This window comes from Cricetulus griseus, assembly GCF_003668045.3.
Source record: "Cricetulus griseus strain 17A/GY chromosome 1 unlocalized genomic scaffold, alternate assembly CriGri-PICRH-1.0 chr1_1, whole genome shotgun sequence".
NCBI classification, from domain to species: Eukaryota; Metazoa; Chordata; class Mammalia; order Rodentia; family Cricetidae; genus Cricetulus; species Cricetulus griseus.
In genome coordinates, this window is record NW_023276807.1 from 265,626,399 (window position 1) to 265,646,521 (window position 20,123).

At 39.6% G+C, this 20,123-nt stretch overlaps 1 long non-coding RNA gene across 1 annotated transcript in view; it reads left to right on the forward strand.

Moving 5' to 3' along the window:
• The window catches only part of LOC103161398, a 641,004-nt gene that overhangs the window by 256,990 nt on the left and 363,891 nt on the right, over positions 1-20,123 (forward strand). Inside the window, exon 4 of the long non-coding RNA XR_004772289.1 lies at positions 8,106-8,239. This is a non-coding gene — a long non-coding RNA (glypican-5). The remainder of the gene's footprint in view (positions 1-8,105; positions 8,240-20,123) is intronic.

Below are 20,123 nucleotides of genomic sequence, written 5' to 3' on the forward strand. Positions count from 1 at the left end.
TATAGAAGGCTGGGTTTATTTGGGGGTTCTAGTTCCAGAGGGATGAGAGTCCAACGTCAGGGTTTTGAAGCATGGCAGCAGACAGGCATGGTGGCTGGAGAAAGAAGCTGAAAGCTCACGTGTCTAATCACAAGCAGGAACGGGAGCTTGAGGAGGGCTTACTACAGCATGAAGTCAATGTCTTTACACTCTCAAAGGCTGCTTCCACCAAGGCCACACACCCTAAACCCACACAAACGGCTCCATCAGTAATGGTTCAGTGTTCAGATAGCTGATGATGGCAACATTCTCATTCATATCCCAGAATGTTTCGATATGTAACTGGGCCTGGTGGCTTAGGCCTTTAACCCCAGTACTTGGGAGGCAGAGGCAGGCAGATTTCATAGTCTTTGAGGCCAGTTTGGTTTATGTAGTGAGTTCCAGGATAGCCAGGTCTACATGGAAAGACTCTGGGTCAAAAAACCAGGGCTGGGGGAGATATAATTTTTGCTTCCTTCATGAGAATATAGATTCTCTGACAGGTTAATTACTATATTCTCATCTCTTAGAATAATATGAGTAATGGTTTCTCTGTCTATTGATCAACATTGTGCTCTGTGTAGTTAAACAAGCACTAAAGTCTTTATAATTGACTTTAATCCTGGAGGGCTCAGTAGACCAATGTGTTCCTACAACTGGGACTGAGAGATACCTGCTGGACACAGGAAGGAAGGGGGGAGTGAAGAAGGTAGACAGGGAGGGAATGAGAGAGGAGCAGAAAGAGTTGAAAACATTGGTGAGTTTTCCTTTTTCTGTATAGAGTCCTAGACACTTAGATGGGGCAAATGACCCCATGAGTAAGTGCTGACAGTGCACTTTGGCTTTAAGGCACATGTCTAGTAGTTTTCCATAAAAGGTTGGCTTTCTGTGAAGGTTTCATGTATGGGTACATATTTTGCTGTAGCAGACAAGGTGAGTGTTCCTTTAAGAGTCTTTGAAGTCTGATATTAAATAGACTCATATGCAAGTTTAATTATGTCAAACAGGTTGAAATGCAAAGGCGCCCTCTGGTGGTTTCATTTATACACATGGCGGGGGGGAAATGCAGTGTGAACACTCTGGCAGCTGTGGAGGCAAAAGGAGGTCTTCCTTGAATTGCTTTAACATCTGTGTCACTGTTATCCATGAACTGGCCACTTGAGGAAACGTAGAATTCTCTTACGGATGCAACCTACTTAAGGACCATGTTTTATGGGTTACCAATAATCTTTAATTCCTACATCAATTTCTTTTTGTACTGCTATAATCCTCCCAACTTTTAAAAGTGTGGTGGCTTTAATCTTTAAAACATTCTGTGCTGGGCTTCTGTATATATTTGCACTTTGAACGTGTGGATAGTTTTCACATTACTTGCACAGCACCCATAACATAGTTCTAGGACACGATTCTGTGACTGTGTAAATTGTTTTTGATTCGTATTCACTTTTACTTAAAAATGCTTTTCATGCAATATAGTTAATTATGTTCTTTTCCCTCCTCCTGCTCCTCCGGAATTGCCCCAAGGCCCTACTCAACCATCTTCATGCTCACGCTCCACACCACTCCCTACAGAAAAGGGAGAAACAACAAAGTTGTTTTTTGAAAATTTCACAAGAGTACTCCAGTTGTCATTTCCTTTCTTCCAATTCTTTCCATGTCGTTCTCACTTCTCAGATTCATATATTGTTTTTTAAAAATTATTCTTCCTTGTATTACATCCCAAAAGTAGTTTCCCCTCTTTCTGCTCCTCTCTGTCCCTCCCCCAACTTCCCCAGGGTATCAAACAACAGAGCATATCAAATCGCAATTAGACTAGACATATCCCCTCATATTAAGGCTGGATGAGGCAACCCAGTATGAGGAATCGGATCCCCAAAGCAGAAAACAGAGTGAGAGACAGCCCCCGCTTCCACAGCTAGGAGTCCCAGAAGAAGACCAAACTTCACAACTGTAACATATATGCCTAGGCCAGATCCATACAGGCTGCCTAACTGTTGCTTCAGTCTCTGTGAGCCTCTGTAAGCCCTGCTTAGTTGATTCTGTCATGTGTGTTCTCCTAGTGCCCTTGACCCCCGTGTCTACTATGTAATCATGCAATTCTTGTTTTTTCCTGGTATCGATGAAAATACCACTCTTCTTCCTGGTCACATATGGGGGACATGAGGCATTTATTATAGTTTTACCTTTGTTCCTCTGATAAACTTTCTTTATGTATTTTATATTCTCTATGACTTGTAATTCCATTTTACTTTTAGCTCTAAATAGGTGGGTCTGCTCATCTTCCTTGAAGAAAGCAAACCAAAACAAAAGTTATCCTTTAACTCTTCATTTAAAGCTGCCTTTTAGAAGTTCCCTTAAAAGCAAACATTTAGAAGAGAATTATTAACCAGTCTCTTCCTGAGGTACTTACATAAAACTAAACTTGCCTTGTCTTCTTTTCCACCTTGCTGTTTGCTATCTCTCCTGGTTATCATGATAAAGCTGCTCATGGTTCTAGAGTCTCCTTTCTTAGATGGTATAGTACACCCAGCTATAGCCGAATCCTACTCATTGTTACCATAGAGGGACCTTCCCTCCCCTTTCTGGCTTTCTTCAAGGGCCGTGTCTGAGCCCATTTTGCTCTGCTTTCAGGCATGGTAGTCTCCTTATTTGTCATGAACTTGACAAATATTTCTAAAAGGAGACTGTGATATTTTCATTCATTTATTCACTAACTATTAGCATGTCACTGTAGTCTGAACATCTGCAGCCTTCTTCCCAAGATCTGGTGCGACTGATTTTGGTTTTAAGAAAGAAGATAATGGATTTTTATCTCTGTTGGCATGAGAAAAATATACTCAGTTTTTGTTAAAACTGGAAAATTGCCTATCAATCTCCTTCCAGAAGTCTAAAACACTATACTGTTTCATATTTTATTATTATTCCCATGAATATTATAGTCATTTCTCATGCAATATCCTACAAGTGAAAGCAATAACACTCAACATACATGGTTATGCAAATTGTGTGCCTTTGTCTTACTTGTTATACATAGTACATACAATTTTTTAATTTCAAATTTTTAATCTTAAAAAGTTGTTCAAGTTGTGCTATTCCCCCCACCCCCATGCATTGTAACATGATAAATAAAAACCCAAAGCAGATATTGGGGTTCAGGCTTCAAGCTGAAAGTCAGAAAAGCAAAGCAGCTGGCCACTAGCTCTCACCTCTACCTCAGGCTGAAAGGGCTGTCATGGTGTCCTCAGCGGGGCTGGAGACTAAATCTCTGAGACTGAATACTGAGTGCTCCACTCCTATCTTATATGTCTCTCTAGAGCTGAGATTAAAGGCGTAGGATCCCAAGTGTTGAGATCTCCTTTGTGTGAGCTGTTTCTCTTTTAGACTATAACCCTGGGTGACCTTGAACTCAGAGATCTATCTGCCTTTGTCTCCTGAATTCTGGGATTAAAGGTGTGTGCTACCACCACTGCCTGGCTCTGTGACTGTGGCTATCTTTGCATTTTGATTGCCAGTGACTTTATTAAATCATAGAAATATACCACCATAATGCATACATTCTCTTTGGTTCATATGCCTGTTTGTGTGTATGTATGTGCACGTGGGCAGGTGTGATTGTGTATGTACATGCGAGGCCTGATGTTGGTGCTGGGAGTGTCCCTAACAACTATTCATCTTAATTAAATCAGGGGCTCTCAGTGGGGCCCACAACTTGCCTGGCTCCTCTGGTTACCAGGCTTGCTTTGGAGACTCATTACCTCCCCTATACTGGAATTACAGGTCAGCCCCACCAGCTGATGTTTGTGTGGGTTCTGGGGATCAAGATTCTGGTCCTGAAGCTTGTGTGGCAAGCACTTTAACCACTGACCTATCTTCCAAGTCCTCCATGTGTACTGTTAATAAAATCCCTAAGCATACTGTTGCTGGAGAAGCCAGGACACTGCTAATAGGCATGAGATGAAAACAAAGATGTTCTTTGTAAACATCTGAAGGTTATCTGTAGAAACCCTTTGATGGCCTGAAGACTTGGACAAGAGTGAGTGTACAGACCGTGTGTGTGTGTGTGTGTGTGTGTGTGTGTGTGTGTGTGGCTGCATGGTTATACTGAGACTTGGGAAAGCTAGCTAAGTTACAAGGAGTTGTTGGAACAAATACTTGATTGGAGTGGGAGGAGTGACATGAATTAGGAGTGAGTGAGAGGCATTTCAGGGTGAGAGGGAGCTTGAATATCAGCAGGAAGCCAGCCTTGGAACTTAAAGCAGGAGTTGACAAGAGGAACAGAAGAAAACAATTTTTTTTCAGGACACTTCAGACTGATTACAGGGGAGAATAGTAGAGATCAGAGAGGAAGGAAAGGAGAAAATTGCAGTATTAAGTCAAAGATGAAAAATTGTCGACAGAAGTGTGAGGCTTTTTTTCAATAGGAAGAAGGTACAAGTATTGCAATGCACACCCCCCCCCCCCATTTGGTTCACCTCAGGGGAGCGAAGGTGGCAGCCTAATGTCCTGCTAGCAGGGCCTCTCTGCTCCTTTCAGATAAAATGTGAAGCAGAGCTCCTGACAGAAAAAGTCCAACACAGGGCCTTTGAAATTCACTTGCTGTCACTGGAATCTTCTGTGCCTACTTGTGTCCTTGGATGCAATTTAAGCTATTCTCCAAGTTTTTGGCTAATGCATTTTCTTTTGTAGCTGCAATGAATGTAAACATAATGAATATAAAAATCGCAGAATGCTGATATTTTTAACTCCCCATATTCCTACCTAGAAACCAGCTCAGTAGAAGACATGCCTTTGGCTCTAACACAGGAGAGGGAGAGTAAGATAATATTTTTTTCTCCCCACTTTGACATTCAAAGTCGTTTGCCCCCTTGAATTTAGAAAAGAGATAAGTGAGACCCATAAAAGCTCTCATGTTTCCTTTGCCTTACGCTGTGGCCAGCCACAATGGATCCCTATGATTTTGAAACTTTCCTGCCATACTCTAGACATGCCTAACCCCGTGGACCTGCATCGTCTGCCCTGAGTTCTTGTTCCTAGGGTTGTTGACAATGAAGATTTCCCTTTCTATTTTAGCACCTGGAGAATATATTTACACTCCACTACCACTGTTTTTCAGCTTCAGGGATTAAAATTCCTTTTGAACTTTTTAATATCTTGATCTTACTTTTCATTTAAAATAGTCCTCTCTTAAGTAATTGATCTTACTTCTACCTGAACTCTATAAACACAGTCACTACTTAAATTCAGAATAAAATTTAGGTCCTTGAGAATACTAGTGGCTTTTAACCACAAATCTACATGAAGTAGACATTTTTCTCTCTGGTTAAACTTATGAAATGCTGTCCTGTGCCTTTTTAAAATTTCAACTATTCCAATTATCTAATAAACACACATTTTTAGACTTCCTCTTCCTCAAGATCTGTTTCCAGTGTACCCTTCCAATATAATTTTTTTTTTTTGCTGTTTCCTACCTCAACAATTTCTTTCTAGGAAAAACAAAATTGTAGCCTTATTCTATGTCAGAGCCATGTTGCTGGTGGTTCTTGTCACACCACGCCCTGCTGCCCTTCTCAGCCCCAAATAAGCACAAAATGACTTATATTAATTATTAAACTGTTGGGCAGTGGCTAGGGCTTCTTACTGCTTAGCTCTGTCTTAATTATTAACCCCTTTCTATAATTCTATGTATTTCCATATGCCTCTATCTTATCGGAGAACGACTGGGGTGACCTACCCTCCCTGGCCCTCCTGCATCTCCTCTCTGCCTACCTTTCCCAGAGTTCTCCTTGTCTCCTAGTCCCGCCAATCAGCGTTTTATTCATCAACCAATAAGAGAAACACGTATACAGAAGGACATCCCCCATCAGAGCCATGCTGTCTTAAACCTTCCTCTGATAGCATTTGCGTTTCTCATTCTCTGTTCTGAGATGATTATCAAATAGGTCTCTAACGGTATTTATTTCTCTACAGTAATCTTCCCTTTCGGGCATCTACTCCTGACTCTGAGTCCCAATGGTCCTCCACAAGCCTGCTCTCCCCTCTTTCCACATCCTGACCATTATCTCCCTTGTAATCATGTGAAAATAGTAACTGTCTGTTTGGCAGCTTTTCCTACTGGTGTTTTACCTTGATATCCCAAGTCATATGACATTTCCACCCCAAGAAATGCATTTGCTTACAGAGTGCATGCCCATACAACTTGTGCATGGCAAGTTGTTGCATCTTTTTGCTAATCTAGACCTTCTGAAGTATTTGTGTTTGCTTTTTCTGTCTTTCAAACTTCCAGTTCATCCTTTGACTTGCTCTTCAGATATAACTTCCTGAAGCATTTCCTCAAGTATTCCAAATACTATTTAACTGCCCATTTTCTGTGTAACTACACCAACGCTGCTGACTTTAAACCTGTCCTGCAACTAACTGCTTCTGTTATGAAAACCTGCAATGACTGCTTTACACTTGTGAATTTAATTCAACCATGCACGAATAAGTATCCCTAGAAGTTAACACAATGCCATTTAATAAGTGCTTATTTACAAGTTGGCTGCATAGAAATACATCTCAACATATCCCTACCTAACAGATGCTCCAAGTCTCACACATGACAATTTAGTACTTTTAGGGGTAATCTCATGTTTTTCACTTCCCATCTTTCTCCAGGATCCCATAACATGCCCAAAGACACCATTTGTTACTCTACCTACTTTGTGTTTTCTAATACAATTTGCCTTGACATGACTTTAGATCACATTCTGTTCCAACTTGTAAGCTCTGTTAGAGAAAAAGTCATTCATCTTTTGTCTCCTAACATTTAGCACAGGAGCTTCACAAATTTTAGAAGTAAAATAAATATGGCTAGGAGGAAATGTCTACACAGTTACTTTATATGTATCCCAATATGGAAAAATCAAAGAAACTGAGAGTTTGAGATCTTTGGAATAATCTAGCATTGTCATCTGATGTAGTAGACGGTTGAGTTCTCAAGGAGGCTCTGTGGTATTTTTAAGGTCTCAGAACTATGAAGGAAAGTCAGGCAAGTAAAGTGTGATTGTGGCACAATGCTGTTGCATTTGTTTCAGACATGGTGTATACTGTTCAACTAAACTTTATTAGTTTTGTTGATACCATAGATGCTGAGTCAGTTTTCCAGTGATAATTATAGAAACCAAGTGTTCATTGCTAGAAGACTAGCAAAAAAGGCATTCCCCCTCCCCAAGATGGTTTCTCTTTGTAGCCCTGTCTGTCCTAGAATTTACTTGCTAGACCAGGCTGGCCTTGAACTCAGAGATCTGCTTGCTTCTACTTTCCAAGCCCTGGGATTAAAGTTGTGCACCATCACTGCCTGGCTATAATCATTGTTTTTTGTTTTTTCATTTTTGAAGACTATAACATCCTCGAAATTACATCAGTGTAAGGAAGATAAAGAGGGTTTATAAAATGAGATTTTATGTCATACAATATTGTATGTACTCATTTTCTACAAGACTTGGTGGTACAGGCCTACCATCCTAGTTACTTGGGAGGTTGAGACAGGAGGATAGCAAGCTCAAGGGTAGCCTGGATCACTTGGAACCTTGCCTCAAAATACAAAATAAAGTAAGGCTGGGATGCAAGCTCATTATAAAGTGTTTGCCTAGCATGTATGAGGCCCTAGCTTCCATCCATGAGTTGCAAAGAAACCACAGGCTTGTTGTCTTTTCTCAGAAGACCTAAGGAAGACACTGCAATGTTTGATTTTATCCTTAGTACTCATTAAAATTGATTGCGTATCAGCAAAAATTATATCATCTTACACAAATGTAAAGCATGATGAATATCTATTTTGAGTAAGCAGTCGTGTTTATAGAAAAAGTTCAGTTTTTCCTTCCTTTTGTATACTCTTATCATGTGTATTCCAGCCTGTATCAATATTGATGGAACTGATTTATCATTATTGCCACTGTATTCAGATGCATTGATTCAAGCATTACATAGGTCTTGCAAGTTAAAGTACAAGGGTGAACATGACATTGTTTCATGGCCTGTGGAAGATTGGAGTCTCAGAAATGCTGGAACATGTTTATAACTGCTTTCTGATGTTTTCTGTTTGAAAGGTGAATAAGATTTGTGGCCATCCAGTGAGAACAGCTACACAGAGCCCCCGCTGTACTTTTGATCCAAGGAAAGAGAAGCACGGGATGAAGGTCTCTGCAGGGAATGGTGAGGAGACACTTGCCAACAGAAGAAAGTAAGACATTTGTTTTACAACCAGAAAGAGAAAGTGAGCCATTAATTCTACAGGAGAACAGAATGTGTTCCTTACATAGACCCAGGTGTAGTGTGGAAGAAAACAGTTAAATGCTGTTTCACTTTATTTAATGTGTACTGGGCTAATGTACTGGAGAGAGCGTTCAGGGCTGAACACTTGCTGTGCTTGCAGAGGACCTGGGTTTGATTCCTGGCACTCAGTCAGGCTGATTACGACTATCTACAGCTACAATTTCAGGGCCTCTGAAACTCCTGCTGGCCTCCGTGTGTACCTGCACACACATGGCACGTACATAGACAAACAGGCCCATGTAAACATACATAAAAACAAAAAAAAACTTAAAGTTCCATGGCTTGGCCACTTGTTTATATCAAGTGGTAAGCATTTAGAAGCTTGCAATTCACTGTGCCTGTCACTATTTTACTAGGTAAGTTACAAAACCCTCTCCAGTGTTCCTTTGCTTGATAATGGGTGTTTAACATGAAAAACTATTCAAAACTAGAGGAAAACATTTCAATATTTAGTTGACTGTGTACCTCCTAGAAATAGTGGCTCTCTGTTATTGCCTTCTAAATTGAACCTACTTTCAGAATGTTATGTATGTATTAGTTCAAATAGTTCCTGCTAATGTCCCTTAGACAATCTATAGTAAAACACTTTCTCAATATCATCTTGGTTCCCCCTCATTTATTTATTTATTTATTTATTTATTTATTTATTTATTTATTTATTATTTATTTCTCCTCTCCTACATTACATCCTGACCAGATCCCCTGCCCTCTACTCCTCCCAGTTCCTCCTCCCCTAACCCCCTTCTACATCAGATCCACTTCTCCATTTCCTTTCTAAAAAAAGAGCAGTCCTCTGATGGACATCAAGCAAACACGGCATAGCCAGTTACAATACGACTAGGTACAAACCCTAATACCAAGGCTGGGCAAGGCAACCCAGAAGGATGAAAAGGATCTCAAGATCAGACAAGAGAGTCAGAGACACCATTGTTAGGAGTCCCACAAGACCACAAGCTACACAATCATACCCTATACACAGAGGACCTAGTGCTGACCCTTGCAGCCTCCCTGATGGTTGATTCAGTCTAGTGAGCCCCTGGGAATCCTGCTTAGTCGATTCAGTGGGTTGTGTTCTCCTTGACACTTTGGCTCCTACAGTGTTTCCAACCCCTCTCCTGTGGGGGTTCCCCTGGCTCCACCTAGTGTTTGGCTGCGGAACTCTGCATCTGCACTTCTCTGAGGACAACAGTGCTAGGCATCAATTTATGAGTATAGCAGACTATCACTAGGAATCATTTCACTGCCTTCTTTTTTTTTTTTTTTTGAGTTATATTTGGTTCTATTCTAGGTCTCTGGGCTGCCCTTCCTCTGGTTTCTAGGCACCCATTGTCCTCTGATTCCTGGCCATCAATGCTGTTCAGGATTGGGCTCCCTCTCTTTGCTTGGGTCTCAAGTTGGACTAGGCTTTGATTGGCCACTCCCACAAGTTCTGTGCCATAATTACCCTAGCACACCTTCCAGTCAGGACAGGGAGAAGTCTGTGTTTAGATCTGTACCACATTGTTTAATTGGATTATTTGCTGTGTTGAAATGTAGTTAATCTTGAGTTCTTTATATATTTAGGTTATTAGCCCCCTGTTTGATACCGAGTTGGTGAACGTTATTTTCCCATTCTGTAGGCTGCCGTTTGTCCTGTTTACAGGGTCCCTTTTCTTTTATAGACACGTTTCAGTTTCATGAGGTCCCACATATTACTTGTAGGTCTCAGTGCCTGTGCTATCTGTGTTCTGTTCAAGAAGTGGTCTCCTGTGTCAGTGTGTTCAAAGCTATTCCCCCTTTCTTTTCTATTAGGTTCAGTGTATCTGGTTTTATGTTGGGGTCTTTGATCCACGTGGGCTTGAGCTTTGTGTGGGGTGATAGATATGGATTTGCAGTCCTCACCATTCAGTTTCTTTCCTTTGCTTGCAGCACACCTAATTGCCTCATTCTTTTCAGATGGACTATGGATCTGGGATCAATATTTAGTTTGCTGTTAGTTATCTGCTTGTAGCTAATATGAACTGGTATTTTGTGTATAAGTTTTTTCCAGAAACCTTTTAAATGAATGAATAACAATTACTCTCTTGTGTTTTAAAAAGCAGTATATTTTACCTTCAGAGAGTCTTACAATAAAATCTTAAACATTAAAGGTCAAACATCCATCCATATAGTCGAGTGTAAACCTTAAGATCGTGAAATCCTCAATGTGTTTTATTCACTACTGAAACTAAATGGATTCAGGTGAAAGGGTATACAGTAGCCGTTGAGTAGATCATTATGAGTCTAGCAGATTCATTGTCCTGTGTTTCTAACTGCCATACAGTATTGTTCAAATTATATAAATTACATAGATATTATATATTATATTGTGTATCCACAATTAGTTAAGACAGATACATCACAACCAAGTCTCACACTACTCATTGTGAAAAACCAGAAGGTCTTTACTTAAGTTCTGAATAGGGCTGAATTGCCATAGTAGTCTGTTTCTGCTTATTGCCTATATATTATAGAGTTCCATTCATAAACTAGTTCTGATTTTTATCACTCACTGTTTACTCTCCAAAACATTATAGATTTCAGTTGGCATAGGTGAGTCTGTGTAGCCATGACAGGCATCAGTGTACTGTCTTATCTGTGTTGTTTTATCCTCTTGAGTTTGTTATAACACCTCTCTTTCAGGGGGTCATATATTGCTTCCATAAAATATCTCAAGACAAGACAAAGTGCTTTTTATGTTTTTAATTTCTAAATAATTTTGTATCCTTCATAATTTTTCTTTTCTAGTCTTTATGATCTGCTTTATTTTCTTATTCTAAAGTTACAAACTCTTAGTTTCAAAACTTCAAAAAACATTTTTTTTTTGAGACTGGGTTTCTTTTGGTGTAGCCCTGACTGTCTTGCAACCAGCTCTGTAGACCAGGTTAGCCTCAAACTTACATACTCCTGCCTCTCTCGAGTGCTGGTAATAAAGGCACACACCACCATACCTAGCTTAAAATTTCAAAAATTCATTTTACTTTCTACAATATTGTTCTCTTAAAATTTTTTCTGTTAACTAGACTACCTACCTACCTACTACCTACCCTTTGTAAGCTAATGTACCCATCTGTAGGAGTTTCTTTATGCATTCTAGGTATTATTTACCAGTTTTAGGCTTTGTAAATATTTTCCAACAATAATTATCATTAAAGTTAAATGATAAGTGACAGGGGATGAATTTTCTTGGTAAAAGCCATGGCAGGTTCTGGTGTAGCCAGTGCTGGCATTAAACTCTCTAGGTAGCTGAGGATGACCTGAAATTCTTTTCGAATCTATGGTGCTCCTGCTTCTACTTCCTGAGTGGTGAAATTCCAGGCATGAAATTCTGTTTTAAAAGGAATTTCTTCACTTTGATTATCAAGGCAATTATCTTATTTTCTTTTAAAAATTACTGCACTCATTTCAAAATCTACATCCCATTTTTTTGGACACCTCTGCACTTTGTTTCTTTGTACTTAATAGAGAGGGAATATGTCGTATCTAAGGGGAGGTTCCCTACATTAAACATTGAAATTTCTAAGTCAGTTTTCCCACTTACTCTTGAAACAATCTGCCCTTTTCTTACTGATTTTGCTTTTATCACTTAACATTCATTCAGATTTTCACACATAAGTAACCTCCTATGATTGTGAGTCAGAGGTCTCTGAGTCATATTTTCCCTTGTTAAATACTATGATAATTTTTCTTTGGGGGATTTTTCAAAAAGTTTTAAGTCATTTTAGTATCCTTATGTACCAGAGATTCTACAATATTTTTTCTAAATAGGTTTATAATATTGTGGTTGGGTTGTGATTGGAGTTACTTCAAATACATTGATTTATTGCTATATATGTGGTGAGTTTTCTGAACTTAATTTCTGGCATTTTACTAATAGGATCAGGTTTTCCATTTTGTGATAATATTATATACTAGAACCGTGAGGTCACAGAAGCTGCTACGTCTGTAAATCTCGACCTGGACTAGATCCTATTATCTAACCTTTTAGATGGTCTCCACCAGAAACTCTTGCTCATCTACAGCAGACATTCCTGATTATTTATGGTACCAAAGAGAGGCATGCAGTATGCCTACAATAAGCAAAGCTGGAAACACGATCTATAAAAACTGGAAGCATTATGTAACAAACAATGATCACATTTCCCTTTAGGAAAGAAAGAAAAGCATGAAGTGAGGCAACGGAGGTGTGCTCTTTCTGTAAATTAAAAGCACATGCGTACAGAAAAGCAGTTCACAGTTATCACGCAAGTCATGGAGGCCAGGTTTCAACATATCAGAAAAAAGTCAAACCAGAGTCATAAAAACTGCCTCATAAACATCAAGGAGAAGGAGGAACCAGGCTGATTTTCCCTGAAAACAAAAGATCCAGTCTTCCTCAGTCTTTGCATTAAGGAATCCCCCTGCTTTAACCATGACAATTGAAAAACCTGCTGTGTGAGATACCTTTCTATTGCTCTCATGAGGCATCATGGCCAAAGCAACTTACAAAAGAAAGTTCATTTTGGCTTTCAATTCCAGAGTGCTAAGCATCCATTGTGGCTGGGCAGCGCAGTCACAAGCACCCATCATGGCTGCAGGAGCAGGAAGCTGAGCCACAACCACAACCGCTGGGAGTGAAACCAGGCCATGAGATCTGAGCCCCCATCCCCAGCCATGTGCCTCCTCAGTTAAGGACGGCCCCTCCTGAACTTCCATAAACCTTACCACTGTTTGGAGACGGGGCGTTCAGATACCTGAGCCTGTGAGGGACTTTGCTAATCCAAACCATCGCCTTCTGCTCCTTGGCACCCACAGGCTTGCAGCCATTCATAATGCAAAATGTATTTAGTCCAGCTTTAAAATCCCCTTAGCCTTTGTCAGTAGTAATGCTTTTCAAAAGGCCAGAATCCAGAACCTCTTCTGGTCCTCCAAGCAGTCTCTCGATTGTCAGCCCTTTTCAAATCCAAAAATAAAATTACATGCTTCCTATACACAGTGGTAATATATTACTCTTCCAAAGTGGATGGCATAGTCGGGCAAGATGAGATCAAAGCAAAACCAAAATCCAACAGGACAAGGACAGAATAATAACTCAGCGACATCTCTTACCTTGAATGGCTCCATTCCTTGTGCCTCACTTTGGCAGGTGTCTCACGGCACTGGCATATCCAACGTCTTGAGACTTCACTGAAAAGCAGGCTCCATTTTCACATGGTGGCCTCTCAGGGCCTCCACCTAGAGACTGCCTTGCTGCGTGCTGCTGGGCCTCAGTGACTATCTGAAACAATGGAGGAAGAATCCATGCTCAATTTGCTTTCCTATCCTTCGTGCCTCTACTGATGACACTGCTAAGATCAGCTGTCCGTTTGGGACCGATCTTGCACCCTTTGAATCCCATTTGCTGCAGATTTTATTTGTGTTGCTTTCTAAGACCCAGTTTCAAATACACGGGCCTATGGCAGGGGGCGGGATTGATCACTCAAATCACTATACCTGTCCTAACCAGTTCTTATTCACATTGAGATTCCTTGTTGCCAGCTTACTAATCCATCTGTTCTGCCACTCTGTGGCTAGGGTTCTCATCCATAAACCACAAACATAATCACTTAGGTATACAACCAATTGCACATGTTGCGATTTGGGGTTTTGATGCTATTTTATAAGTATGTGATGTTGAGACAAACAATTATAGAAGAATAGTGTAAGGAATGAGGGTAAAGAAAACAAGATAAAGCACAGAAGGGATGTGAACAGTCAAGAGTCTCCAAGGACACATTTGATAAGACAGCAGTATCAGAAACTCAGCCCTAACTTCAACTTTACCTGCTACATAGTTGCATAGCATATAAAATGGAAACTTACTGTGTACTTTTCTGTAGTTGAAGAATTTGGAAGCTGACTCCCTATGGTTTTTTTTTTCCTAAGGAGCTCTAGGAAGATGGCTTTGAAAATGACCCTTTGAAAGTGAGCTAGGGATTGGAGGACTCTCGCTGCATGGGGGCCACTGGCTTGACTGTTGGCCTGGGACATAAATTTTTCAGTATGACGTCTCCATAGAGCTCTGAGTGTTTCAATAGCACTATGAAAGTCTGTGGCCTTCAAAACTGGCCTCAGATGGCACACCATCATTTCTACATACCAGACTGTTACACAATTCATCGTTTCACTGAAGAAAGTGTTGCATGGTACAGTGAATGGGAAGGTTGTTGGAGGTTGTTGCAGAGATTGGGAGCACTCAATTATTCTATCTAGAGAAGGTAGTAGAGTACTGTTAGTTATTGTGGAGACAGGGAGCACTCTCTTCTATCTAGAGAAGGTGGTAGAGTGCTATCATTGTGGAGATTGGGAGCACTTGCCTCTTCTATCTAGAGAAGGTGGTAGAGTACTGTGAAGATAGGGAGCACTCACTTCTTCTATGTAGAGGAGGTGGTATGCTACTGCTAGTTCACTTGTTTGTCAGTTTGGCAGGCCCAGAGGCTGCTGACAGGCCGTGGTGGTGGGAGGGGTTTGACACTGTGTGAAGATGGAGACAAACATCTGTTGGGATTCCTGTTCTATGCTGTGACTATGCCCTCTGCCTACAGAACACACCCCATTTAACTCCATCCTGAACCTTCTCCCCTCCTTCTCTGTCTTCCTCATAGGAGCATTATTTCTCTCACTCTGCCAATATCCAGTTCTGGGCTCAGAATACGCTTCTAAGGAATGAGATCTAGAGATGTCTAAATTTCAAAAAAGTACACAGAAAAAAAACACCCCTAGAAAAAAAATACAGATCAAGTATAAACTAAGGGAGTGTCAACCTTGTAGTTCAAAAACCTAACCAAATTTCTCTTCTCCTTTCTCCTCTATATTCACACACACAAAAACCATAACAATCCAAACAGAAGCAACAACACAAACCCTCTCCTGGTAAATGTATGTGCTTTCTTTGCTCTAACATTTGGCAACGAACAATTTGTTTATTAAACATATCTGTGTGTAACAATTCTGCTAGGGTCCTTAATGGACTGTGCATTTATATCCATTGGAAAGAAGATAGTTAAGCTATATGGTGGGATTTTATTTTGATTTTGGAGATGTAATTGTCTGGATTCAGTCTGTTACTTTTTTTCTTTTTATATTCTACAAAAAAAGACCAAACTGAAGACTGAATGTCTGCTCTATGCTGGTTACAGAAGGCTACTGTTCCTTTAATCAGCTGGAAAATGGTAACCCTTTTCTCCTTTGGTCAGAAACCAAATCAGCACAGTTACAGGGGATGGTGCACTCACAGAGTTGTCTCAGTCATCCCAGGCAGAGCGATTTTCCCTGTGGCACTTCCTGATCCCTGCCTGATTTCTTGAAGTTAGCTGGTAGGAATAAGCTATTAGCAAGCTTAAGTCGGTGATAATTAGCTGTACATTATTATTTCAAAGTGGTGTGGCTGTGCCAATTAAGTGGGTAATTAGGAAAACCCCAGGACAATAAATTAAGACACAGCCCCAACACCAGGGTCCCATCTGCTTGCCAGCACGTTTTCCAATTACCCACGTTTCTCAGAGCAGAGCTTGTGATGAAGGGATTGGCTACATGCACCCAGAGTGTTTGGGTGAGAGAGACTGTTCTAGGTGCTTAGCAAAAATCAGATGCATAGTGTCACTACGATTTTGGTGCCCAAGTAGTAATGGGAGAATATTTAATCTTTGAAACAAAATATGATTCTTTAAAAGAAATTCTCATTGGAGCATGGTTAGAACATCATGCCCAGAATATCCATTTTGAAATTTGTTTATTAAATTATGATTTGGATGTGACTTGGATTATGAACAGTTATATTTTTAAAAAATAGAAACTAACATGGACTCTTGACATGCCGTGTTTACAGAGACCAACAAGCAAGGCTATTGTTGATTGAGGATGCCATTGTTAACTAAAGTAAATCATATCCAGCTAATATATATACACACACAAACCCAATTAATTAACTGGAGGGGGAATTTTAACACATGCTAAATAAGAACACTAAATCTTATTAGTTTTTTCTTTATCAAGATAAGTAAAATAGATTTCCATTAAATGGGTCAGTTACACATGAGTTTATAATTACTTAATAAAGTATTATAATCCTTTATTAATGAAATAAAAATGAAACTTTCATTCTATATAGCACACTGTGTGTATATGATTTTTAAATGGTAAATCCATCTTGAGATACACTGGGCTGAATATAGTATTGGAAATGTAAACATTCTATGGATGAATATATACATAGCTCAGAATAAAAGAAACTCTGAGAAGAATTTACTATCTCTTATAATAATAAAGATATTATTTACAATCTGTTTCCTAAAAGGAAGTGAGTCCTTTGAGGTGTCATTATTATTTACTACCTGAAAGTTTAATTTAGTGAAATAAAGGTCATGCTCTTTGAATGAGAAAAATTTTGTTTAATTGAAAACAGCACTTAGCAAGTGCTTCCAGAGCAAGCCAGGCCACAACAGAGCTTTAGCTAGGGTTGCTAGAGGTGAGGCCAGAGTCAGGAACTGAGGGAGCAGAGTTACAAGCAGGCATGAGTCAAGACCTTCATGAGTAATGAATATCAGGACATGCATGAGGTCAAACCTCAGGCTTCCAGGAAGCACCTAATGCCAGAAGGCAGAACCAACGCTTCAGCTCCTTCTTCTTAACCTTTGGGAATCATGTATCCCACGGGGAACTGATAGAGCATCCTCAGAGACAGCCTCAGAAACAAGCACAGGAGAGTTGTGTTGCCTTGGAAAGCAATTCTCTCCAGTTGAAACTAGTAGTCAAAGAAAGATGTCCTTAAAAAAAGCTATCTTCTATTTTCTCTTTGTTCATGGGAAACCTCACAGCCATTGCGTAAGACATCTTAATTTAATGCCAGGCCACAGATAACTGAACTGACACACTGAACATCCCTGGCCTGGAAGGAGGGAAGTAGTGTCAAGGAGTTAATGTGAGTCCATGTTGAAATTAGAATTGCTCTTTGATGTGGCTATTTACATGCGGTTTGATATCTGAGAGATTCAGTTTTTTGTTTTGATAAGCAAGTGCTGGAAGTTGTAGAGAACTATGAAGCTGTCCCTGCCGAGCTAGAACCCTGATAGTTTGCTCTTTTGGATGACTATAGGCTTATGTCAGGGAACATCACAAATACTGTAAATTTTCATGTTCCAGTAATACTTTCCTAAGCATTGTTCATTGTGTTCATCTGGGGACTCTGTAATAATTATACACTTGCCATTTTTTAGAATTAAACGAGTGAAAAGAAATTTTCACACTATAGAAAGAATAAAAAAATAACGCTTCAAACCATGGAAAGAAAGCCCTTTACATTGTACAGATTTCAAACCTGTTTCTCCAAAAACAACAACAAAAAAATCTATCCCCAAGTAATAAATTTCTCAGATATACTTGGGGCTTTCAATGGTGTTTATAAAGTGACTGTTGGGTTATCTCATTTGTAAGGCTCAAAATAGCCCCCTGCTAGGAAACCAAACTGTGAGGGAAATTCTTGCCAAATGACATAACTGAAAGCTCTTCCTTGTTTTTCCTCTGCTTCCTTGCTTTCCCTTTGTCTCCCATTGTCCCTTCTTCCCCTCCTTTCTCTCTTCCTTCTACCTCAGAGAGGTGCATATTACTTCTATGCATTTTCCTGAGAAAATCAAGTAACATCTGCAGTTTTGAAAAGAAATCCAAATTAAATTCTCACTTTTCCACTTTTTTTTTTTAAAGGGTGACTATTCAAGTTCATGCCATGTTCAAACAGATGACTTTTATGAATATATATCATTTCAGGATTTTTTTACACAGCCCGTTAGAGAGAGAGAGAGGTACATAAGGTAGTAAATGAAGCTTGTTCATCTTCTAATGTAGAATTATTGTTTACTTTTGAAGCATCAATGTCCTCCAAACATTTGAACTCTGTGTTCTATTTTGTTGGGCATGGCAAAGAATATTTCTAACACTGGACGTCTGTCAACTGCCTTTGAAATGTTTTAAAGACACATACATGCATCAGGGAAATGGAAACCAGGAAGAGTCAGTGGTGAGATAATAGCATGGTTTTCCATTGCCTGCCTGAAGGAGATAGCAGAGTTGTAATTTTCCCCAATGTCTTTAAAATAGTGAAATAAATATGTGTGTAGAGTAGGATTGTATTGCTTGATAGAGACAGTCCTATTATTTATGTATTTATTGATTAACTTTCCATCTCTTAGACCGTTATCAGAGCAGTATTCCCTGGCGTCTTTAGAGTCACATGTGGTGTGTTTCTCTTGGAAGGGGAACAAATGGAATTCTGAAGGAAGTTTTAGGGGAATCTTCATGTTTAGACTCACATTTGTAGAGTTAATAGACATGTCAAGCCTCTTTCGAAAAAATATGACTCCTCTTTGATGACTTTTGAAATCAATAGAACTAAGGCTCTTCTTTTGCTATATTGGTTTTACCTTCCACTACCAAGAATCTTGTTATAAATCAAATATTACAACTTTGGGATCTTGTAAATTGGATTTATAACCTTTCTCTTATTTGGCTTTGTTTATAGTTTTCTGTTAAAGCCAATCCTGATGTAAACACACACAAATTGGAAAAACATATAAGAATAGAGAACTTAAATTTCAGTCTGGTTAAAGTATTTTGGATGTTATAACTCAGTAAAATGGTTATACATATTGAACCATGGTCACTAATGTTCTATGTATAAGAATATAATGTTAAAATCTAGTTGCTGTTCAGGCTATAGTAGAGTACAGCAGCCTCTTCCCTGACTACCACAAACACACCCACAGGCCCCTACAGAGACATTGTGAGTCTCTAGCTAACACACTGTGGTGTCAGAATCTTACCTGGGAAGTGTTGTTTTATGGTAAGTGGAGTATTGTTAATTTCCTGCCTAGGAATCAGAGAACCCGAGTACAGGCTTATGCTATGAAAACTTTCATCCTCAGGAAGTTAAAAAAATTCCCACTTCTGCCATGAGAAGTGTTTCCTTTTACTAGGGCCTGAACTCTGATGAGAAGCCATAACAAGCTGTTACCCCTCTGTCTCTTTGTCCACGGCATTAATAAGTTTTCACAACTTGTTACTCCCCAGGAATCCATCTCCGTGTCCTCCTTCCTTCCCCAAATCCTTTATTCTGATACCCATCAGAAACTGGAAGAAAATAATACCTGGTTCACATATGACAATTAAAGTCACTGCTTCCTAAAGTGGCAAGCAGTACAGTAACAGTGGTAATGATAAAAACTCAAGTAGTGGACTTTGTCTACATGGTCTTAATTACAGATCTACCCACCCTCTTTAAAGCAGAGTTGAGGGACAGGAGTATTGAGACTGAAAAGTAGAGAGTATTTGAAAATACAAGCATAAACAATTTTTATCGTGTAAATAGGGCCCTGATCTGAAAAAAGTTTTTTTGGCTTTTCAAGACAGGGTTTCTCTGTGGCTTTGGAGGCTGTCCTGGAACTAGCTCTTGTAGACCAGGCTGGTCTTGAACTCACAGAGATCCACCTGCCTCTGCCTCCCGAGTGCTGGGATTAAAGGTGTGCGCCACCAATGCCCGGCTGAAAAAAGTATTTTTACATGTATGTATCAATAGAAAAGAAACATTAGTTAATAGCAAAATTACAAAATAGGAAAAAAAGCAAAAATAGTCGGTTCTCAGATCATCTAAGGGAAAATATCTTAGCAATATTCTAATAAGAGGGGACATTATTATCTTTCTAACTTTATTTCCTAAGTCACGAGTGTTGTTTAAAGGAAGGCAGATGTACCATTTTACTTACTGA